At 44.2% G+C, this 22,278-nt stretch overlaps 1 pseudogene; it reads left to right on the top strand.

The window, feature by feature from the left end:
- Positions 1-3,971: 3,971 nt before the first annotated feature.
- On the top strand, positions 3,972-4,051 carry LOC115802821 (small nucleolar RNA U3; annotated as a pseudogene).
- The last annotated feature ends 18,227 nt before the right edge of the window (positions 4,052-22,278 follow it).

Below are 22,278 nucleotides of genomic sequence, written 5' to 3'. Positions count from 1 at the left end.
AGGGAGCAAGAAAAGCAAGGGAGCCTGCTAGGGATCCTGAACCCCCAGCCCCACCTGAGCTGGCTCCTTGGTGAGTCTGTGGGGCCTTCAGACCAGACCCAACTGGCCTCTGGAAGGACAGACCCATCCAACCACCCAGAGAGTGGCCTTGCCATCTGCTCTGGTCTGGTTTTTTCTCGAGCACGCTGCACACCAAGCTTTCACCTGAACAAATCCAAAATTCCCCTGAATTTTTATTCTCTGTCCCCAACTTGTTTTCTCATCACCCTTTCACCATCTCTCCACCTTCTACCAAGAAACTGCTCTGAGAAAAGAAGTTTGAAGTGAACTTTCTTCTCTGAAATCTCCTCCTCTGGGATGGTCTACTGGTTAATGCTCATCTGGTTGCACAACGGAAGGTTTTGTCCTGTGTTGAAGGTATTCCCATGCCCTGGGAATGGGGAGGGGCTCAGGTGCTCCAGAGGGCTCTGGTGACTCTGAGCCTCCTGCAATCACAGCCCTGGCCGTCCACGCGTGGGACTGACCCCTCTGCTGCCCTCGCAGCCCTTTCCCTCCTGACTACCTCAGGGTAAGCATCAGATGGGGTCCTTGGGCAAAACTCCCTGTGGCAATAATAATAATAATGCCATCAACTGAGCATCATGACGCAAAGGGCTTCTCATCCATTATTTTATTTAACCCTCACAACACCCCTATAAAAGTAGGTATTATTGTTTTTCCATTTTACAGATAAGGAAACCAAGATTTGTAAAGGACAAATAACTCGCCCAAGTTGTGTAGTCAGTAAGTGGCAGTGCCAAGATTCACCCTCAGTTCCAGTCGACTGCAGACCCTAAGCTCTTAACCACACTTAACTGTGTGGAGCTCCAGATGCTTCTGAATACGAGGAGCCAGCTGTGCACTTCAGGTCCAGTGCCCCTTCCCCCAGAGAACCCTCCTTAGTCCCACCCCTCCCACCCTCCAGCTCCCCTACTCCCAGGCCACGTCTTGCCCACAGCTGCCCTGCTTCATGTGCTGTTGTGTCTGCTTCCCTCAGCAGAGTGAGGATCTCGTATGGCCATTGAGAGCGAGGGCTATGTCTTACTTGTTCTTATATCTTTGGAACCTGTGTAGAAGCTGGCCCATAGAGGTGCTGAACCTAAAGGCTTTGAGGTTTTCCCAGAGACTGGAGCCACCGCGTAGGCCCTTGAGGGGTGCAGGGTTGAGGAGGCAAGTGGGATGAAATGGGACCAAAACTCAGCCTGCCTGGAGCTGCATCCACCCAGAGGGGGTGGCTTTGTTTTTAGTGCTCACAAAGGGCCCCATGAGATAACTCAGCCACTGTGAACTGGGAATTAACAGTTTGACAGCTGGAATCCACATCATACAGCTCAGATGCTTCCAATCTAGTTTGGTTTAGGAAATCCAGTTGTTAAATTTCATTGATGGGGATGCTGTGGACTGAATGTTTGTGTCCCCTCAATTTTATATGTTGAAACCCTGTCCCTCAATGTGATGGTATTAGACAGTGGGGCCTTTGGGAGGTAATTAGGGTTAGAAGAGGTCATGAAGATGGGGCCCTCATGAATGGGATTAGTGTCCTTTTAAGAGTCACAAGAGAACTTGTGGCTCTCTGCTCTCCACCGTGTGAGGATACAACAAATCAGCAGCCTGCAACCCAGAAAAAGGCCCTCCCCGGGACTCCGCCTTGCTGGTACCCTGACTTCAGACTTCCAGCCTCCAGAACGGTAAGAAATAAGTGTCTGTTGTTTATAAGACACTCAGTCTATGGTACTTTGTCATAACAGCCCAAACAGACTAAGACAGGATGTGCTCTGAGGTGCCTGCTTTGGGTCAAACCACTGAAATTTTTCAAGATAAAGGTCTTGATTAGGTCAAATTTATTCTCCCTCATCTTGTCTGGGAACTTGAAGCCCCAGCGAGGAGCATGTAGCTGTGAGTTTTCTGAAGCAAAGCAGCTCAGGCCTGAGTCTCTCTCTCATCTCAGCTGACAGCTCAAGCTTAGTTCCTTTCAATTTCATGCATGAAAAATAGCATTTAAACTAGTAAACCCTCATCCCAGCATAGTCTTACATTATTCAAAACCAGAATAATGATCCTTTAAATAGAATGGTAGATTTGCTTCTCTGCCACCATGTCCTTACCTTCAAAAATGAGAACCAGCATCGCCAACAAGAGGCTATTTTTAGGTATTTCCATAGTTTCTGATGAAATCAGCTAAATATAAAAGGTGTTGGTTATTCATTTGATGACTTGTGCCAACTAGGAGTGGCAGGTGTCTCCTGGACACCAAGATAAAATTCAGCCTCTAAAGCTCATTTCGGCTGCCAGGTTAGCCCAGGCACCTGACACAGGGCAGAACACGGGCTCTGGGGCCAAACTCATCAGCCGGATGCCCAGCTTACCACCGTGTGACCTCACTTTCCTGACCTCAGTTTCCTCACCTGCTAATATGGGGAGTGTGATGGCACCTTGCCTGTAGCATTATGATGAGGGTTTAGCAAAATAATCCCAGTGAGGTACTTAGCACGTTGCCAAGCATGTCGAAATGCTTAAGTGTAATTAAAACCATTCCCTTTTTGAAAAATCGTCGCCGTCTGAGATACAATTAAAATTATTCCAGAGAGATTCGGCCCTTTTAAAAATGCTCTCAGCAGAATTAGTCTTGTAAGCTGTCAGAAATTGTGCCTGACCTGTCTTTTAGAAGCCGAGAGACTGTAAATAAGTTCACTGTGTGAGCCTCAGACAGGGGGAAGTTGTGGCCCCACCCATTTTGTCACCCGTTTGTTTTCCCAACTGGGAACACTGGACAACTGGACGGAAGAATCGATCCATTTATCATTTTCACTCACTCACTCTCCTGCTTTTGTTCTTCACGGTGACCCCCAGGCCTGGTAAGTGGCACCGAGGTTCCTGCCGTGCCTGGGATTCTCTGAGCAACCAGACCACGTGGTCTTGGGTAAACGCCATCTCAGCTCAACTCGCCCCTGGAACTGATGGTCATGGGGGTCATCATCTTGGGGGTTCTGCCCCCCCCGTGGGCAGTACTGGAGGGGAGCACCCCTGAGCCTGGACCAGGTGAGCTGCTGAGTCAAAACGCAAGTACCAGAAGGAGGTACTCTTGGCCCCAGTTTGCCCAGGAAAGTCCCAGTTTTAGGACTGAAAGTCCTGGGCAAACTGGGGCAGCTGGCCACCCGAGGAGAATCCTGGAGTTCCCCTCATAGGTGGTGCCTGTCCAGAGGCATTGGTCATGTCAGGGTAGGCAGTAGCCCAACAGCACTGACCCCAAACTTTCCGATGGAGTTGTCATAGCCCTTCAGAGAAATCAGGGTTAGTCCCCAGCCTCTGCTATGTAAGATCTTTGATGTACTTAAGGATCATGTTTATTACATCCTTCCGTTTTCTCCAGATTGAATAATACCTGTCCCTTGAGGCTGTGCACTCACGTCATAATCCCCTTGTCACTCTCCTCTGAGGTCTTTCCACGATGGCCCCCAGCCTTTCTGTTTGGAACCAGAGAAGGACCAAAGGCTCTGGGAGTTGGGTTCCTCCTCTGGGTCAAACTCTCATCTTTAGAATCCAGGGGGTGGCATGGACTGCAGTTTCAGGGCCCATGAGATTCTAAACCCACCTCGTCCAAACCTGAGTGTTCATCACAGCATCCAGTTTAGCTCTGGACGTTCTTAGGGGTGTGGGAGGGTGAGATGTAAGGCAGAAAAATGTCTGACCCGGGGTGAAACCAAGTCAGAGCGGGGGGACTTTCTCCAGAGCACCCCCTTCTTCTCTTCCTTACCATCCCTCCCCCAACCCCACTCTCCAGGGCTCTTAGCAGCCCCCTGTGAGGGCACCTGCCCCCGTGACACCTCCCCTGAGAAGCCTCCCCAGCCCCTCCCTTCGGCCCTTCAGCCCCTTCTATAACCTCCTGGTGTTCTCAGAGATTGTACCACAAAAATTCACACAATAACTGTCTTAAGACTATACTCTCAGGGATCATTTCTATAGTTTGTTACCAGAGGAGTTTCTCTGAACATGTAGAGCACAGAGAATGCATAGAAATAAAGTCCCATTATTCAGGGGGAAAAAAAGACTTTCTTGTTTTGTTTCTTGATTGTTTCATGTTAATTTTGTTTTCTCAATGCTATTTCAAAGCCTTTTAGGAACAAGAAGCTTATCTCATTTATCTTACTCCCTTTTCTTCTTCTTCTTTTTTAATCTTCACAGCATCTCTCAAGGTCTCAGGAAGCTAAGAAGCTCTCAGTAAATACAATCAGAGGATAATGAATGAATCCTGAATACACCATCGCCCAGCATGACACCTCACAAGCCAAAGCTCAACAGGTGTTTTGCTGAATGAATGAGTGAACGCTCCCGCCTTGGAAATGTATCCTACTTATCCACGTTCCTCTATTCACTGGCTTGGTGAATAAGAATTCACCAGAAACAATACAAATATAAAAAGATGGAACGAGACAAAAATATAATACAGTGGGATGTAGCACTTGGTAGTTAAATGATTTCTCTACTTTTTATGGGGGAAATTCTGGCTCCTTAACCTCTCATTTATTGGCAAAGGGAGCTGAATGTATATTTGAAATACACATCCACTCCTTCCTCTGGGATTTTTACTTGTGTAGCCTTTCAAAAACCTCCTGCTTCTTCAGTAGTTGTAAGGCAAGCCACGAGATGGCAAAATTTAATATGAAAAAATAATAGCATACATTTAAACTGCTGGTATTCTGAGAAAAAAATCTTTTATAGCAGTTTTAATGCTTTTAGCTGCTGTCTGAACATTGCACAAGTAGATTTCTCTTTACTAATGGTGGCAATTAACGCAAAGTCTTAAGTTTAACAAAACGATTGCTTATTCCAGCAGATATGTGAATCCATTTTCCTGCCATGCTTAATTTTTCCATCTAGTTTGGTGCGTGGTTCCCACAGCCTCAAAAGGAACAGTCTCTGTTCCGTAACCTAACTGTACTGTAACCTAATTGGCAGTGACCAGAGAGATTTTGCCTTCAAAAGAAGTGAAATGAATGACACAGAAATTCTAGCCAGGTAACCTTCAACATCCCTGTCCTCAGTCTCTTCATCTATAAAATAGGCAGATGACTGTGCAATTGAATGTAATCTTATGCAATGCACTTAACCTTGAACATAGACTATAACTGCTCAAGAAATGTTAGCCACTGCAATAGTGATAGCTATAAAATATATTAAGAAAGCATACATTGTTGTTGTTCATGTTGTACTGAAAAGTATGTGGGGTTGGAGCCTGAAGTGACCATATTAGGCCACAAACACTTGTAGATAGAAAGGAACTAGAAAGAAGCAGGGTTGAAAGAGACCACAGCTTCCTACCTTCCTATTTCTGCTTCCACTAGTTTCTTGCTCTCAGATGTTCATGGAATTGAATCTGGTGCCCTTAAGTACGGGTGCTATGGAGCCACCTCCAAGGTGGCCATTGACGAGCCTCACCCCTACTAGCCACACCCACACGTACTCCCCTCCACCTCTGAGTCTTGGTCATAAAATACATTGTGATTTCCCCTTGTCCTCTAGATTACTCCAAAGCTATGCACCACGTTGTGAGAAGGGACCCACGTTATGAGGAACTGAGGCTTCCTGCTAATAGCCATGTGAAGAGCACTTCAAAAGCAGATCTTCCATCCCAGTCAAGTCTTCCCATGACCACAACTCTGGCCAACATCCGGACTACAACCTCAAGAGACACCCTAAGCCAGAACGACTCAGCTAAGCTGCTCCCAGACTCCTGGCCCTCAGAAACGGTGAGATAATGAATGTTTACTGTTTCATGAAACTAAGTTTTGGAGTAACTTGTTACACAACAGTAGATAACTTAGTACATGCCTTATTGCTTAAACTTGATTAAATGCTTTTTCGTACCTTGCAGTACAAGATCTCAGGCCAAGACACCTATGTTAAAAACTTTAGCTTAAGAAATAGAGGTGCAAACCGAACTGTAATTGTTGAAGTTTTTCATTTGCTTTTTCTGAGGTACACGAAAGCTGACCCTAGTTTTAAGGTAAACTACTTACCTACCTATCTATCTGCCTATCAATCATTTCCCATCACTTATTCAGCTATCCATGCCCTGGCTTAAGACTGGGGTTTTAAGATAAAATATACATAGATAAATAATACATAGTAGAGGGGGGAAGAATCCATTTCCTTTCTAGAACTCCTTTTGGGAAGTTTTCTTTGGAAAACTGTGTTTGACCAACTGACTTGGGGTAAAAGTTGAGCCCCCAGGGAATGATTTATTCAGTGGGAGACTGTAGGGTGTGTGTGTGTGTGTGTGTGTGTGTTGGGGCAGGGAGGGTTGGAAGTCTCATATATTTTTACGTCTTTAGAAGAAACACAAGAAGGGTGAGAGAAAGGGAGAGGAAATGTGTAAAGGTCAAAGGCTCCAGGATATGACTCTTCCCTTTGCTTTTCCCCCATCTTATATAAAATTACTAAACTCACAAAATAATTAAGACATATGAATTGGAGAGATAGAAACCAGTGATGGGGCAAGGCTTTGTGTTCACACTAAAGTATTGGAATAAGGACTGTCCAGGCAGCCCAAAAGCACAGAAACAGAGAGAAGGAGGAGTAAACATCCAGCACACAAATCAACTCTGGGAAGGGCTTTTAGAGTTTCAGAGAGCTATAGTACTGGGGGGTTGAGGCACAGTTGAATCTCTGAGAGCCACTAAGGACTCAGTGGGCATCTCAGATGGATGGATGGAAGGATGGATGGATGGATGGATGGATGGATGGATGGATGGATGGTTGGTTGCATGGATGGATGGATGGATGGCTGCATGGCTGCATGGATGGGTGGCTGCATGGATGGAGACAGAGGTAGAGAAATAAACAGGTGTGAGCTCCTTGAAGGCTGAGAGCATCAGCTACATTTTATTCATCTTGATATATTCAGGGCTGTACATGGCAGATATTTTATAAACTCTTATAGAATAAATGAATGAGTGAGTGATATACAAATGAATAAATAGATCATTAACTTGCAAGTACTGATCTTCTAATATATGCACTCTATCTATCCATTCACTGTTACAGTTATCCTGAACCTTATGAGTTTATTTCATAAGCTTACATGTATGTCAAGGTTGAAGAAGATATTCCATCAGCTTAAGTATACTTACATTACAGCAATGATTTAGTGCTTACAGAAGACATAATCTTTCCTTCTGGTCCACCAGACAAACAATTATGTTCCATCTTCACTTTCTGTCATCCATCTGGGGGCAGGGGGGTGGGAGAGGAGATTGTAGAATGGACGTAACCTGCTAATGCAGCAATGCATCGCCAGCCTGAGTAAGGTAGGAGCTACTACAAAGGAACTGGCTTGGGCTGATAAATGTGTCCGATTCCCCTTCTCAGGTTTCTCCAGGATTCTGGAACTGAACATACATTCGGCTCTGCATATCTGAACAGCTCTTGTCATTAGCTAGATGTGAGAGTCTTCTGCCTGTGAAGTCCTAAATCAGGCACAGACTCTGCCCTCTCTATACACATCCACACACAGCTCTGCTGGTCTGCACTGGAGCAATATGGGTCTGCCAACTGCCGCAGATTAATTTGATTTAGGCATCTTTTTTTCTAATCACACAAAGAATTTCAATAAAAAGTAGATCATTCCGATAACAGCTGTCAGTTCCAGCGCAGTCCTGGTAATTATCACCCTGTCAGACCTTGAAATCCTCCTACATGCTATGTCATGGTTCTGAGTTCATCTGAATTGATGAATTATTTGCGGAGATAATGAAACCTATCAGATTACCTTTCAACTTCATTTGAAATGAAATTAACTGGCAAGGAGACCATAATGACTTATGGAAAGACATTCTAGACAGCCTTAAAATCGCAGACTGATTTCCTCTCTCCTTTACTAAGTCTGCCATTCCTTCACCCTTTCCTCCAATTAGCCTGCTACTTCCTTTTTCTTCTCATTGGAGGCTTAGAAGGGCAGGAGACTGGAGAGGCTAGATCATTAAAAAAAAAAAAAAGAAAAAAGTGTGTGTGATGTGTGTATATGTGTGTGTGTGTGCGTGTGTGTGCGCGCACGTGTGTGTGTGTAGACAAGCTGCTGGTTCTAATTTCAAGGGGTGGAATTTCACATCTTCCTGCTTTTTTTCTCCCCCTGTCAACACCCCTCACTGCTAGTGAGGTTTTAGGAGGCAATCCTCAAAGATGAAAATCAAACAAGAAGGAAATTATGAATAGAATTATCCTCTTTTTCCTTTTCTTTCCCTTTTCCCTTTCATCACCTAGAAATTAGACTTATAAATGCATAGCTCTAGCCCAGAACTTTCTCCTCCAACCCCTCTATCTTACCTCCTTTTAAATATTTCACCTCAATGACCAATTGATATTCAAAGCCAACATATCTGTGGTGGGGACTGCTACACATTCACCAAAACCCACCTAGACTACATTTCCCAATGTTCCATGTGGGTGGGTATGGCTTTATGACTGAGTTCTAAGCAAAGGAAAGTTGGGAAGTGATGTGTACCAGTTCCAAGTCTGACCCCTTCCAAAACCTATCATGTGACTCTCCCTGTTCTTCTCCCATCTGTTGACTGAATGGAGAGAATTCTAAAGACCTGGAATAGGTGGAGGAGCCACAAGATGGGAGGAGCCACAAGATAGAAGGAGCCTGGGTCTCTGAATGAGCTCATGGAAGCCTGTCTGACCAGGAACTCCCGCAATGGACTAGGACATGAACCCGAAACAGACTTCTATTGCATTCAGGGTTCATCTGCTGCCATATGTTTTGGTTGTCCTGGCGTGAGGGCCAGACCAACCCCCAACCCAGATGTTGAGACCAATGATGCCACACATGCACAAGAGGGCATGAAGAGATCACTCTTCAGGGGAAAGCAGGGCAGGCTCCCAATCAGGTCCAAAGATGGCTTGAGAGAGGGAAGAGGGGTGACTGGCTTGGGCTTTTATCGTGGTTAGTGGATGGGACTAAGGAGGGCTCGCAAACAAGCCAGGTTTTGCGTGGCTGGAACTCTCCTCTGGTGTCGAGTGAGGGAGCATGAAGACTTTCTTATCGGCTTGCCCAGATGTGGGAGGAAGGGGAAGGGAGCCTGATGAGGCTTGAAAGCTGTCAGCAGTCAAATATCAAAAATGGAGCCAGTCTCTATCACACCATAGCTGGAATCACCTTGATCTATATACAACATCAAAACCGAACACATTACCATCCATTACCCAGCATAGTCCTGACCTCTCCCTTGCTTCTCTTGGGACCAGACTGACCAACCACTCAAAAGCTGTACATGAACAAAGGGCAACCTTGTAGAAGTGATTGGCATTAAAGTCACTCTCCCTGAGCACTTACTCTGCTCCCACCTGCTCCCTTCCCCCCACAGCCCCAGGTGGGAGAACTTCCCAGGGGTTGAGGGCAGAGCAGGAGCCACGAAGGCCCTGTTTCTGCCAGAAGAACCACACAAGGGCTAAGCTGACGATGGGCTTCAGACACGAGCAATACCCAGGGCACGGCGCGTGACTTCCTGTATGTTCCTCCCCACAGCTGCTTCCACGAGCCAGACTCTCTCAAGACAATAAACAACAGTCAAAGAAAGACCTGGCTTTTTTTCCCTCAAGCTTTTCTCGACTGTTACGGGTGCAGCAGAAGGTGATGGAGCTCAGTGTTAGTCACTATGTGACTCTGGAGACCCAGCTGTCTTTGCTCCTTTGAGTCTATGTTTCAGTGATTCGGAGGAGAATGAGCCCAGGGATGTTTGCAGCGGGAACCAACCTGCAGGCGCTCTGTCTAAGCCTTTGCCTGTTTTCCTGCTACTGAACCCAGAAAGATGTCTCCAGGATGCAGGCCCCCCCATTGTCTTAACACTCTTCCCTCCTACATTCCTTATAGGACACTGATTCCTACTGACCGTAGCACTTATCTCTGCCTCCTGCTGGTTCCAAAAGCAATCCAAAATTCAATTTACTTCAACATATATTTACTGTGGTCTATTAAGAACTAAGCCCAGCTCCAGAGCTATTGAAATAAATACCTATCCTCAAAGAGCTTATAATCTATCAAATCCTGAACTCAACCTACATTTACGTTATGTGGACTGATTATCACTAGTGGTATTACCCAATGTGGAGCAAGCCCGACTTTTTCACATTACTTGCAATGCTTAGTTCCATAGGTGGAACCTATTCCATCCCATAGTACATACTCATCTCTCAGTCACCATGAGCCCATCTGTCCCATGCCTCTCTCTGAGTCTCTCCTGCTACATTTCACGGAGACCGTCATCCTCGTGATGCTCATGACTGCAGGGTTTGGGAAAGTCTGCTGATGCACTCAGCCCAGTTCCCACAGGTACTTGACCACAGAACACACCGTCTACCTGACACCTCTCCAGAACCCTCCCAGGGAACAACTGCTGCAGCTCCATACGAAGAGGAAAGGGTGGGGGAAGGTTGCTTCCACCCAAATCCTGCCCTCTGCCCACTTGGAGACTTTGGGGTTTTTTGGGGGGGGGTTGTTTCATTTTGTTTTGTTTTTGGCCATGCCGCACGGCATGCAGGATCGTAGTTTCCCAACCAGGGATCCACTCCGTGCCCCGTGGAGTGGAAATGTGGAGTCTTAACCACTGGACAAGCAGGGAAGTCTCTCTTGAGCCTTTGGTTCTTTGAAAAGTCTTCTTTTTTTTTTTTTTAACATCTTTATTGGAGTATGTTGCTTTACAATGGTGTGTTAGTTTCTGCTTTGTAACAAAGTGAATCAGCTATACATATATATATGGCCCCATATCTCCTCCATCTTGCGTCTCCCTCTCACCCTCCCTATCCCACCCCTCTAGGTGGTCACAAAGCACCGAGCTGATCTCCTTGTGCTATGCGGCTGCTTCCCACTAGCTATTTTACATTTGGTAGTGTATATATGTAAATACCACTCCCTCACTTCGTCCCAGCTTACCCTTCCCACTCCCCATGTCCTCAAGTCCATTCTCTACGTCTGCGTCTTTATTCCTGTCCTGCCCCTAGATTTTTCAGACCATTGTTTCTTTTTTAGATTCCATATATATGTGTTAGCATACAGTATTTGTTTTTCTCTTTCTGACTTACTTCACTCTGTATGACAGACTCTAGGTCCATCCACCTCACGACAAATAACTCAATTTAGTTTCTTTTTATGGCTGAGTAATATTCCATTGTATATATGTGCCACATCTTCTTTATCCATTCATCTGTCAATGGACATTTAGGTTGCTTCCATGTCCTGGCTATTGTAAATAGAGCTGAAATGAACACGTGGTACATGACTCTTTTTGAATTATGGTTTTCTCAGGGTATATGCCCAGTAGTGGGATTGCTGGGTCATATGGTAGTTCTATTTGTAGTCTTTTAAGGAGCCTCCATACTGTTCTCTATAGTGGCTGTATCAATTTACATTCCCACCAACAGTGCAAGAGGGTTCCCTTTTCTCCACATCCTCTCCAGCATTTATTGTTTGTAGATTTTTTGATGATGGCCATTCTGACCAGTGTGAGGTAATACCTCATTGTAGTTTTGATTTGCATTTCTCTAATGATTAGTGATGTTGAGCATCCTTTCACGTGTTTGTTGGCAATCTGTATATCTTCCTAGGAGAAATGTCTAGTTAGGTCTTCTGTCCATTTTTGGATTGGGTTGTTTGTTTTATGATACTGAGCAGCGTTAGTGGCTTGTAAATCTTGGAGATTAATCCTTTGCCAGGTGCTTCATTTGCAAATATTTTCTCCCATTCTGAGGGTTGTCTTTTCATCTTGTTTATGGTTTCCTTTGCTGTGCAAAAGCTTTGAAGTTTCATTAGGTCCCATTTGTTTATTTTTGTTTTTCTTTCCATTTCTCTAGGAGGTGGGTCAAAAAGGATCTTGCTGTGATTTATGTCATAGAGTGTTCTGCCTATGTTTTCCTCTAAGAGTTTTATAGTTCTGGCCTTACATTCAGGTCTTTAATCCATTTTGAGTTTATTTTTGTGTATGGTGTTAGGGAGTGTTCTAATTTCATTCCTTTACATGTAGCTGTCCAGTTTTTCCAGCACCACCTATTGAGAGGCTGTCTTTTCTCCATTGTAAATGCTTGCCTTCTTTATCAAAAATAATGTGACAATATGTGTGTGGGTTTATCTCTGGGCTTTCTATCCTGTTCCACTGATCTATATTCCTGTTTTTGTGCCCGTACCATACTGTCTTGATTACTGTAGCTTTGTAGTATAGTCTGAAGTCCAGGAGCCTGATTCCTCCAGCTCTATTTTTCTTTCTCAAGATTGCTTTGGCTACTTGGGGTCTTTTGTTTTTCCATACACATTGTGAAATTTCTTTTTATAGTTCTGTGAAAAATCCGACTGGTAGTTTGATAGGGATTGTATTGAATCTGTAGATTGCTTTGGGTAGTATAGTCATTTTCACAATATTAATTCTTCCAAGCTGAGAACATATCTCTCCATCTGTTTGCGCCATCTTTAATTTCTTTCATCAGTGTCTTATAGTTCTCTGCATACAGGTCTTTTCTCTCCTTAGGTAGGTTGGTTCCTAGGTATTTTATTCTTTTTGTTGCAGTGGTAAATGGGAGTGTTTCCTTAATTTCTCTTTTAGATTTTTCATCATTAGTGAATAGGAATGCAAGAGATTTCTGTGCATTAATTTTGTATCCTGCTACTTTACCAAATTCATTGATTAGCTCTATTAGTTTTCAGGTAGCATCTTTAGGATTCTCTGTATATAGTATCACGTCATCTGCAAACAGTGACAGCTTTACTTCTTTTCTGATTTGGATTTATTTTACTTCCATTTCTTCTCTGATTGCTGTGGTTAAAACTTCCAAAACTATGTTGAATAATAGTGGTGAGAGTGGATGACCTTGTCATGTTCCTGATGTTAGAGGAAATGGTTTCAGTTTCTCACCATTGAGAACAATGTTGGCTGTGGGTTTGTCATATATGGCCTTTATTATGTTATGGTAAGTTCCCTCTATGCCTACTTTCTGGAGGGTTTTTATCATAAATGGGTGTTGAATTTTGTCAAAAGCTTTTTTTGCATGTATTGAGATGATCATATGGTTTTTCTCCTTCAATTTGTTAATATGGTTTATCACATTGATTGTTTTGCGTATACTGAAGAATCCTTGCATCCCTGGGATAAACCCCACTTGATCATGGTGTATGATCCTTTTAATGTGCTGTTGGATTCTATTTGCTAGTATTTTGTTGAAGATTTTTGCATTTATGTTCATCAGTGATATTGGCCTGTAGTTTTCTTTTTTTGTCGCATCTTTGTCTGGTTTTGGTATCAGGGTGATGGTGGCCCCGTAGAATGAGCTGGGGAGGGTTGCCCCCTCTGCTATAGTTTGGAAGAGTTTGAGAAGGATAGGTGTTAGCTCTTCTCTAAATGTTTGATAGAATTCACCTGTGAAGCCATCTGGTCCTGGGCTTTTGTTTGTTGGAAGATTTTTAATCACAGTCTCAATTTCAGTGCTTGTGATTGGTCTATTTATGTTTTCTATTTCTTCCTGGTTCAGTCTTGGAAGGTTGTGCTTTTCTAAGAATTTGACCATTTCTTCCAAGTTGTCCATTTTATTGGCATAGAGTTGCTTGTAGTAATCTCTCATGATCCTTTGTATTTCTGCAGTGTCAGTTGTTACTTCTTTTTCATTTCTAATTCTATTGATTTGAGTCTTCTCCCTTTTTTTCTTGATGAGTCTGGCTAATGGTTTATCAATTTTGTTTATCTTCTCAAAGAACCACCTTTTAGTTTTATTGATCTTGGCTATCATTTCCTTCATTTCTTTTTCATTTATTTCTGATCTGATCCTTATGATTTCTTTCTTTCTGCTAACTTTGGGGTTTTTTGTTCTTCTTTCTCTAATTGCTTTAGGTATAAGGTTAAGTTGTTTATTTGAGATGTTTCTTGTTTCTTCAGGTAGGATTGTATTGCTATAAACTTCCCTCTTAGAACTGCTTTTGCTGCATCCCATAGTTTTTGGGTCATCGTGTTTTCATTGTCATTTGTTTCTAGGTATTTTTTGATTTCCTCTTTGATTTCTTCAGTGATCTCTTGGTTAGTTAGTAGTGTATTGTGTAGCCTCCATGTGTTTGTATTTTTTACAGGTTTTTTTTCCTGTAATTGATATCTAGTCTCATAGCGTGGTGGTCTGAAAAGATATTTGATATGATTTCCATTTTCTTAAATTTACCAAGGCTTGACTTGTGACCCAAGGTATGATCTATCCTGGAGAATGTTCCATGAGCACTTGAGAAGAAAGTGTATTCTGTTTTTTTGGATTGAATGTCCAATAAATATCAGTTAAGTCCATCTTGTTTAATGTGTCATTTAAAGCTTGTGTTTCCTCATCTATTTTCATTTTGGATGATCTGTCCATTGGTGAAAGTTGGGTGTTAAAGTCCCCTACTATGTTTGTGTTACTGTTGATTTCCCCTTTTATGGCTGTTAGTATTTGCCTTATGTATTGAGGTGCTCCCATGTTGAGTGCATAAATATTTACAATTTTTATATCTTCTTCTTAGATTGATCCCTTGATCGTTAGGTAGTGTCCTTCTTTGTCTCTTGTAATAGTCTTTATTTTAAAGTCTATTTTGTCTGTTATGAGAATTGCTACTCCAGCTTTCTTTTGATTTCCATTTGCATGGAATATCTTTTTCCATCCCCTCACTTTCAGTCTGTATGTGTCCCTAGGCCTGAAGTGGGTGTCTCGTAGACAGCATATGTACGGGTCTTGTTTTTGTATCCATTCAGCCAGTCTATGTCTTTTGACCGGAGCATTAAACCATTTACATTTAAGGTAGTTATCGATATGTATGTTCCTATTACCATTTTCTTAATTGTTTTGGGTGTGTTATTGTAAGTCTTTTCCTTCTCTTGTGTTTCCTGCCTAGAGAAGTTCCTTTAGCATTTGTTGTAAAGCTGGTTTGGTGGTGCTGAATTCTCTTAGCTTTTGCTTGTCTGTAAAAGTTTTAATTCCTCCGTCAAATCTGAATGAGATCCTTGCTGAGCAGAGTAATATGGGTTGTAGGTTTTTCCCTTTCATCACTTTAAATATGTTATGCCAGTCTCTTCTGGCTTGCAGGGTTTCTGTTGAAAGATCAGCTGTTGACCTTATGGGGATTCCATTGTATGTTATTTGTTGCTTTTCTCTTGCTGTTTCTAATATTTTTCCTTTGCATTTAATTTTTGATAGTGTGATTAATATGTGTCTTGGCGTGTTTCTCCTTGGATTTATCTTGTATGGGACTCTCTGTGCTTCCTGGTCCTGACTATTTCCTTACCCATATTAGGGAAGTTTTCTACTATAATCTCTTCAAGTATTTTCTCAGTGCCTTTTTTTATTCTCTTCTCCTTCTGGGACCACTGTAATTTGAATGTTGGTGTGTTTAATGTTGTCCCAGAGGCCTCTGAGATTGTCCTCAATTCTTTTCGTTCTTTTTTGTTTATTCTGCTCTGTGGTAGATATTTCCACTATTTTATCTTCCAGGTCACTTATCCGTTCTTCTGCTCCAGTTATTCTGCTATTGGTTCCTTCTAGAGAATTTTTAATTTTATTTCCTGTGTTGTTCATCATTGTTTGTTAGCTCTTTAGTTCTTCTAGGTCCTTGCTAAACATTTCTTGTATTTTCTCCATTCCATTTCCAAGATTTTGGATCATCTTTACTATCATTATTCTGAGTTCTTTTTCAGGTAGACTGCCTATTTCCTCCTCATTTGTTAGGTCTGGTGGGTTTTTATCTTGCTCCTTCATCTGCTGGGTGTTTTTCTGTCTTCTCATTTTGCTTCACTTACTGTGTTTGGGGTCTCCTTTTCGCAGGCTGCAGGTTCGTAGTTCCCGTTGTTTTTGGTGTCTGTCCCCAGTGGCTAAGGTTGGTTCAGTGGGTTGTCTAGGCTTCCTGGTGGAGGGGATTGGTGCCCCTCTTCTGGTGGATGAAGCTGGATCTTTTCTTTCTGGTGGCAGGACCACATCCGGTGTTGTGTTTTGGGGTGTCTGTGACCTTATTATGATTTTAGGCAGCCTCTCTGCTAATGTGTGGTGTTGTGTTCCTGTCTTGCTAGTTGTTTGGGATAGGGTGTCGAGCCCGGTACCTTGCTGGTCGTTGAGTGGAGCTGGGTCTTAGCATTGAGATGGAGATCTCTGGGAGAGCTTTCGCTGTTGGATATTATGTGGAGCCGGGTGGTCTCTGGTCGACCAATGTCCTGAACCCGGCTCTCCCACCTCAGAGGCACAGGCCTGACACCCAGCCGGAGCACCAAGACCCTGTCATCCACACGGCTAAACATGGGAAAGGAAATAGTCACCGAAGTCCATGAAGCACAGTGAGTCCCATACAGGATAAACCCTTGAGTCAGGTAAGCATTTGCTTCACCTCTTCTTTCATGTATAGCAGCTCTTCTGGCTTCTCTTATTTCTAGCTTCCCAAGGTCCCCATGATTATCGGAGCCCCTTTTTTCTTTCCCTTTGTGCTTCATCTAGTTTCACTTGCTCACAGGGAGTCATGGGCAGAGGCCTCACACCAGCCCTTCAGACCAGAGCTCCTGGTGCAGAGCCATGCTGCCGACCCCTGAGCTCAGGACCATGTGCAGAAGCACCCTGCGCAGTCTTCTTGAAGCTTCTCTGCCTAGTCCTGTGAAATGGATTCTAGATGCCCTGCTCTGGACCCACTCATCCCAGAGTTGATCTGTTGCCTTCACATGAAGGTTACTGAAAATAAATGTCAAACAGGACAGGGTCAAGTGCAAAGCCCCACAGCACCCCTTTCAGGACAACCTTCCACTTTGCAGGCTGCTGCTAATCCATGAACCAGCACTCTTGGGTTCCCTCTGTTTAGCTCCCTAGAAAGTATTATAATCCAACTGGCGCTGAACATGTGTGTCTGGCTGGGGCTGGGCTCCCCCAAACTGTAAGGCTGAAATGTGCAGTGGGGGTCCCCAGTAACCTAGACCCAGGTGGCTTGTGTCTCAAATGAAGAATGTGATCAGGCCTCATTTTTCTTATTTTAGCTAGAGCTGCTTTTGCGTCTTTCCTGTTAAGTTTTCCACTGCATTTGTAACCATGTTAGGTAAGGTCTAGATCTTGTGGAATAGCTATTTGAATCTAATCATGAAATATTGATTAATACAAAGAACCGCTAATTTTAAAGACTGGTTGCCCAGGGTGCAGGGTTCCAAGCGGTCCCTTGGGGATCTGTCCCATCTGCCAGGCATTAAATTATGCTGTGGTCTGCACCCCACTGAGAGGGATCTCTGTACCTTGTAGAGTCTAGAAGATTTCCTCAACATCAAACTTACTCTCAATTTGGGAAAATAAGAACAGCATCACAAGACCCGTCCTCTGATGCCACTAGCCAACAACATTTCCCCGGAAGCCTCTAGTGCTACCCTGCTGCTTTCATTGATGTGTTCAAGACAGACTATCCCAGTCATGGGGGCTTCATGGATGTGCTCCTTTATAATTTAATGTGGGGACTGGTATTTAACTGGTTTCTCCTTTTCCCTACTTCTCCTGCTCTAAAATGTCAGAAGTTACTCCTACCAGAAAGATGATGTTGCTTTTCTCATGTGCTAAGCATTTCTGAAAAGGACAGATGGGGTTTACTACTCAGACCCCTGTTACGACATTTGAACAGAAACACTGCCATGGCATTTTAGTCTCTCTCCCTGGCCATGAGGTAGTCATTCCAGGAAACAAAACAACCTCCGACTGTTGGGTCTCTAAACCAAAAGCTGTGCGTCTATCCCCTGAGGTACCAGGGGCCCAACCAGGAGACTGGCTTTTGGAGGAGAGAGCGCATGCAGAAGAATGGTCCCTGTAGGCTGGCTGGGAGGGGCCACCCATACTGTGAACAGCCTGTAAAGCCGAGCAGAGAAAGGATGAGCAGAGCAAGGGTTACTGAGTTTTTATTGTGTGCAAAGCACAGCACCAGGCACCTTACAGGCTTATCTTACTCATCCTTAAACCACATTAGGAGGTGGGAACATAGCAGAGTGCAGTCTGTATTCCCCCAGCATCCAGACTAGAGGCAATGGAAGCCTCCTGGGAAGAGACCCATCCTACAGGAAGAATGATGGTCCCCAAGTTAATTCAAGGGTAGTGAGTCTAGGGTCAAAGTACAACAGTAGGTTCACGCTCAGCAGCGTGTGCTGCACTTATATCATCTCCAAGCCCAAGCCCTCGTGGTGCACAAAACTGTAAGTCTCCTTTCCTATCACCTCTAGGGGACAAAAAGAGCTTAAGTGGCAGTACTGCTGGCGTCACCGCTGTGGGTGGGTGGCCGTTCTGGCCACGATGGCAGTGGCTCCTTCAGGGTGGTGAACAGTGGGTTCTGGTGCCCAAGCCTTCAGGGGTACTGGTCCCAGGTGCCACTCTGGTCACTGGCTCCCAGTGTAGCCCGACAGTGTGCCAGAGCTGGGAACAGTGTTTACTGGTAAATGTGAACAAGGTGTACTAGTGAATGTTTAACAACTAGCACCAGAAGGGGAGGGTAAAGGAGAGGGAGGGGTCTCATCTGTAGCATTTGCCATTTTCTGTGGTGTAGATACTCCCAGCATGGCCGATTTCAAGCTATCAATGGGACACCACTGAACATAAAGATGGGAGGAGGTACACAGTAGGGCACTGTTATACAGAGTTTCTACCGTAGATACGATAGACATAGCCTCAAGAGCACAGATCACAGCAAAACGTAATACAATAATTAGGAGGTGATGACTTTCGACTATACGTTATCTTTGTTTTAATTTAATTAATATAATTGTAAGCTTACATAACCGGTTTTAATAATAGCTGTGTTTAACAACCATTGTGCAAAAATCCCACTTAGCAAAATTTAATGATTGGCTCTCATAAGCCTGTATGAGCCAGCTTGAGCACACTACTAGCTGAGGAGGAAGAAAATGCGGGCCGAATGAAGCAAAAACCTTTCCCATCTTTCCCTAGAAACGCCTGGCTGTGTCCTGAAGCATCACTTCTCTGCTCGGCTCACGCTTCCCTCTGCCTGGATGAGGCAAGTCACGGGGCACGTTCCAAGATGCCTCCTCGAACACCTACAGTGATGACAGCCTTCTGCCTAAGCCTCAGCAGCAGAGGCAGCGTTGAGATCTAAACTTCATTTACCAGAGCACGGTTTGGAATAGAGCAGCCCAAGTCCAGGAAAAGAGAAGGTTATGAAATGGATCTGTGCAGTGACACAGCCTGAGTGCAATTCATTGTTGTCAAAGCATTTTGTTGGCTGCATTCTCTCTTACGTAGGAGAAAAAAACTGTCATAACCGTGGCAATTTTATTCAACATTGGTGCAATTACCAAGCCTAAAAATAGGAAGCAGAGGGGAGATTTGCTTGAGAGGGCTGAGCTCTGTTACCCAGGTCCGCCCCCAGGATGGAGGGAGGGGAGGAAGGAAGCTGAGATTCATTGAATCTTGCCATGTGCTACTATGAGAAGCGTTTTACCATTTTATGCGACATAATCATCCCTTCAACTCTGTGAAGGGAGGGGGAGTAGACAGAGCTCTAAGGACCAAGATCTACTGAGCATCCAGTACAAGACAGGCTCTCTGTACAAACTCTATGTACATAATCACTTTACCACAACCTCACTGAAATGGAGGTATTATTACCTCCTATTTTATAGATGGGAAAGCTGAGTCTCGGAAAGTTTAAGAAACTTGTACAAGATCCCATAGTGCAAATGCTTCTGATTACAAAGTCATTTAAGGGGACTTGTTTGCTGTGAAACCTGTGAGGTGAGCAAACCCACACTTCCCGGCAGTGCCTCTCCTGTTCTCCCTTCTCCATCCCCTTTTCTCCTCTTTCTCACATCCCATTGCCCTCCCTTACAGGAATGAACAAATAGTCAAGGCTAGACTTCGGCTGGAGTCTAGGCTCCATGACTTCCTAGGAATTGTGACACTTGCTCATTTGTTTAACTTCTATAAGCCTTAGTTTTTCAACTATACATTGGAGACAGGAGAGTGCCTACCTCATAGCATCGCTGTGGGGATTAAATGAGACCTTGCACGTCAAATGCTTTGTACAGCACCTGGCATAGGGCGAGTACTCAACAGCAGTTGTTATCATGTTTGGCCAGAGAACATGGCATTGAAAAGAGGTGCCATGTCCCAGCATGACCTCCACTCAGGACACTACAGATGAAAACATCAGGGGGGTAGCAGAGTCCAGGGTCTTCACTCCCTTCCCACATGGCCAGGTGACTTCCCTCCCAACAGAGGACCCTGCCCTGGGTGGGCACCGGGCAGAATAAGGATGGAAAGGAAGGTTCACCTCCTACAAAGAGTTAATGCTTACCATGTGAGGGCGCTCTTCTAAGTTCTCTGCAAATGTGAACTCATTTAATCTTTATAGCAAGTCAGAGTAGTGGGTGCCATCGTTCACTTCATTAATGAAGTGAAAAGTAAATTTAGTCCCCCCCCCCCCGATTCCGCTCTGACCCTTTGGGCACAGTCATGCCAAGCCTATCCACTCTGCCTCCCTAAGGCAATGGGAACCAGGCCACCAGTGCCACCCTCACATAATGTGTGTGCCCCCCCCCTTGATGCCCACATACATGCTTGGTAGGATGAGCTCTCCATCACCCAAGGGTAATATTCACTTTGTGATTTATCCAGGGTGCTGTATCTCCTGCTTCACTCCCCTTCCTCCCTTCGGTCATTTCTGTGGGACAAACAATGAGCAACAAAGATATCCAAGAAGGAAAAAGTTATGTGTGAAAAGGCAGACCTGGGGCTAAATTCCAGCTGTAGCTATATACGGACCCCTTACTAGCTCTGGGTCTCTGCAAGTAACTCATATTCTGGGACTTTCTTCATCTATAAAGCGGAGATAATATCGACGTCATGGCATTGTTATGAGGATCAGACAAAAGCACACAAAACGTATAGAATAATGCCCAACACCTCAATTTTAGCTATTGTTATTATTTGGCCATTTATTTGTAGCCTCGAGCTCTGGTCTGGCTGATTCATCCAGGGAAGACTCATCCGTCCTGAGCCTCCCTGTTTTTCTGACCTGTAAATTGGGGGTGAGAATACGCAACCTGCCTTGTAGGATCATTGTGAGAGTTGGAAGAGGTCCTGGCATAAATCCTGGTACACAACACGGCTCCACCAACTGTGCGCATTACTCTGATTCTTATCATCATAATTAGCTTCTCCCAGCAATTGAAAATTGGCTCAAACTCCCAACAACCACTGGAATTATCTCCCAGTCACAACTCGGGGGAGAGAAATATTTGGATGTTTCTCTGTCATAAACATAAGAACTGCCCAAGAGACACTTGACACCTTTAAAGCTTTTAGAGGACCGCCTTAGAGAAGAACCTCCCACAATAAAGCAAGACTGAGGCTAGCACCTGAAGGAAGATATACTTTCTCTATAACTCTCTTTTTAAAATACTCTCTTTCTCTCAAAAAGTTAATGCTAATCAAACCTTAACAGAACTCTAAGCTACTTTGTCAGCTCTTCAGTGTACCAGCTTCCATATGAAGTCTGTGACTCAGGTCTATGAATGGTGTTTGTGTAACACGTGTGCTCTGTTTAAAACGGAAGAAAATGGGGTTTTTAAGGTCAGACAATCTGGGTTCAAAGGCGGGTCTGGGACTGCTGTGTGACTATAGGTAAGTCACTTACCCTCTCTGAACCTCAGCTTCCTCACTTAGAAAATGAGAAAATGAATAGTATCAACTTCACAGGATGGTGAGGAAAGTCAAATGAGATACAAAAGCAATCTGAAAAGCGCTGTGTAAATGTGAATTGCCATTATTTACTGTTAAGAGAAATGATATCAAATTTAATGCTCAATCCCCAGTAGAGTACCTCAGGAAGTCAGTATCTCTGTGTCCTCCTACTTTTTAAGTTTGGATTTCCTATTTCCATTTTAACAGTCTTTGCATACTTGTGCCTGCTATTATAAGCCACTTCAAATCTTTTTGGAAGGAGGCAAAGTATAAAAACAAACAACAGCTCCGTGGTGAGAAGTAACATGGGCCATTTACCCTCTGACTTCAGTTGCATTTTCAAGATGGCGGTGGGATTAGCTTTGCTGCCTGCAGCCTGGAACCCAGAGCTGGCTTCTCTGGATGAAGGTGGCTGGTTGTCTCAGGAATGGAGTCAAAGACGGAGCCAACCAGCCCTAAAGGAAACTCTCCACCGCAACCACAGTTACTCGGCCAGGACGGTGGGTATTGGCCAAGGGGAAGCCTGCTCCCCAAAATATTGCCTTGAAT

Source organism: Delphinapterus leucas, chromosome 1, assembly GCF_059928025.1.
Source record: "Delphinapterus leucas isolate spDelLeu-1000000601 "Yukka" chromosome 1, BTC_Dleu_Yukka2, whole genome shotgun sequence".
Taxonomy (NCBI): Eukaryota; Metazoa; Chordata; class Mammalia; order Artiodactyla; family Monodontidae; genus Delphinapterus; species Delphinapterus leucas.
The sequence above is the reverse complement of the archived record's forward strand: the minus strand, read 5'-3'. Positions and strand labels throughout refer to the sequence as shown.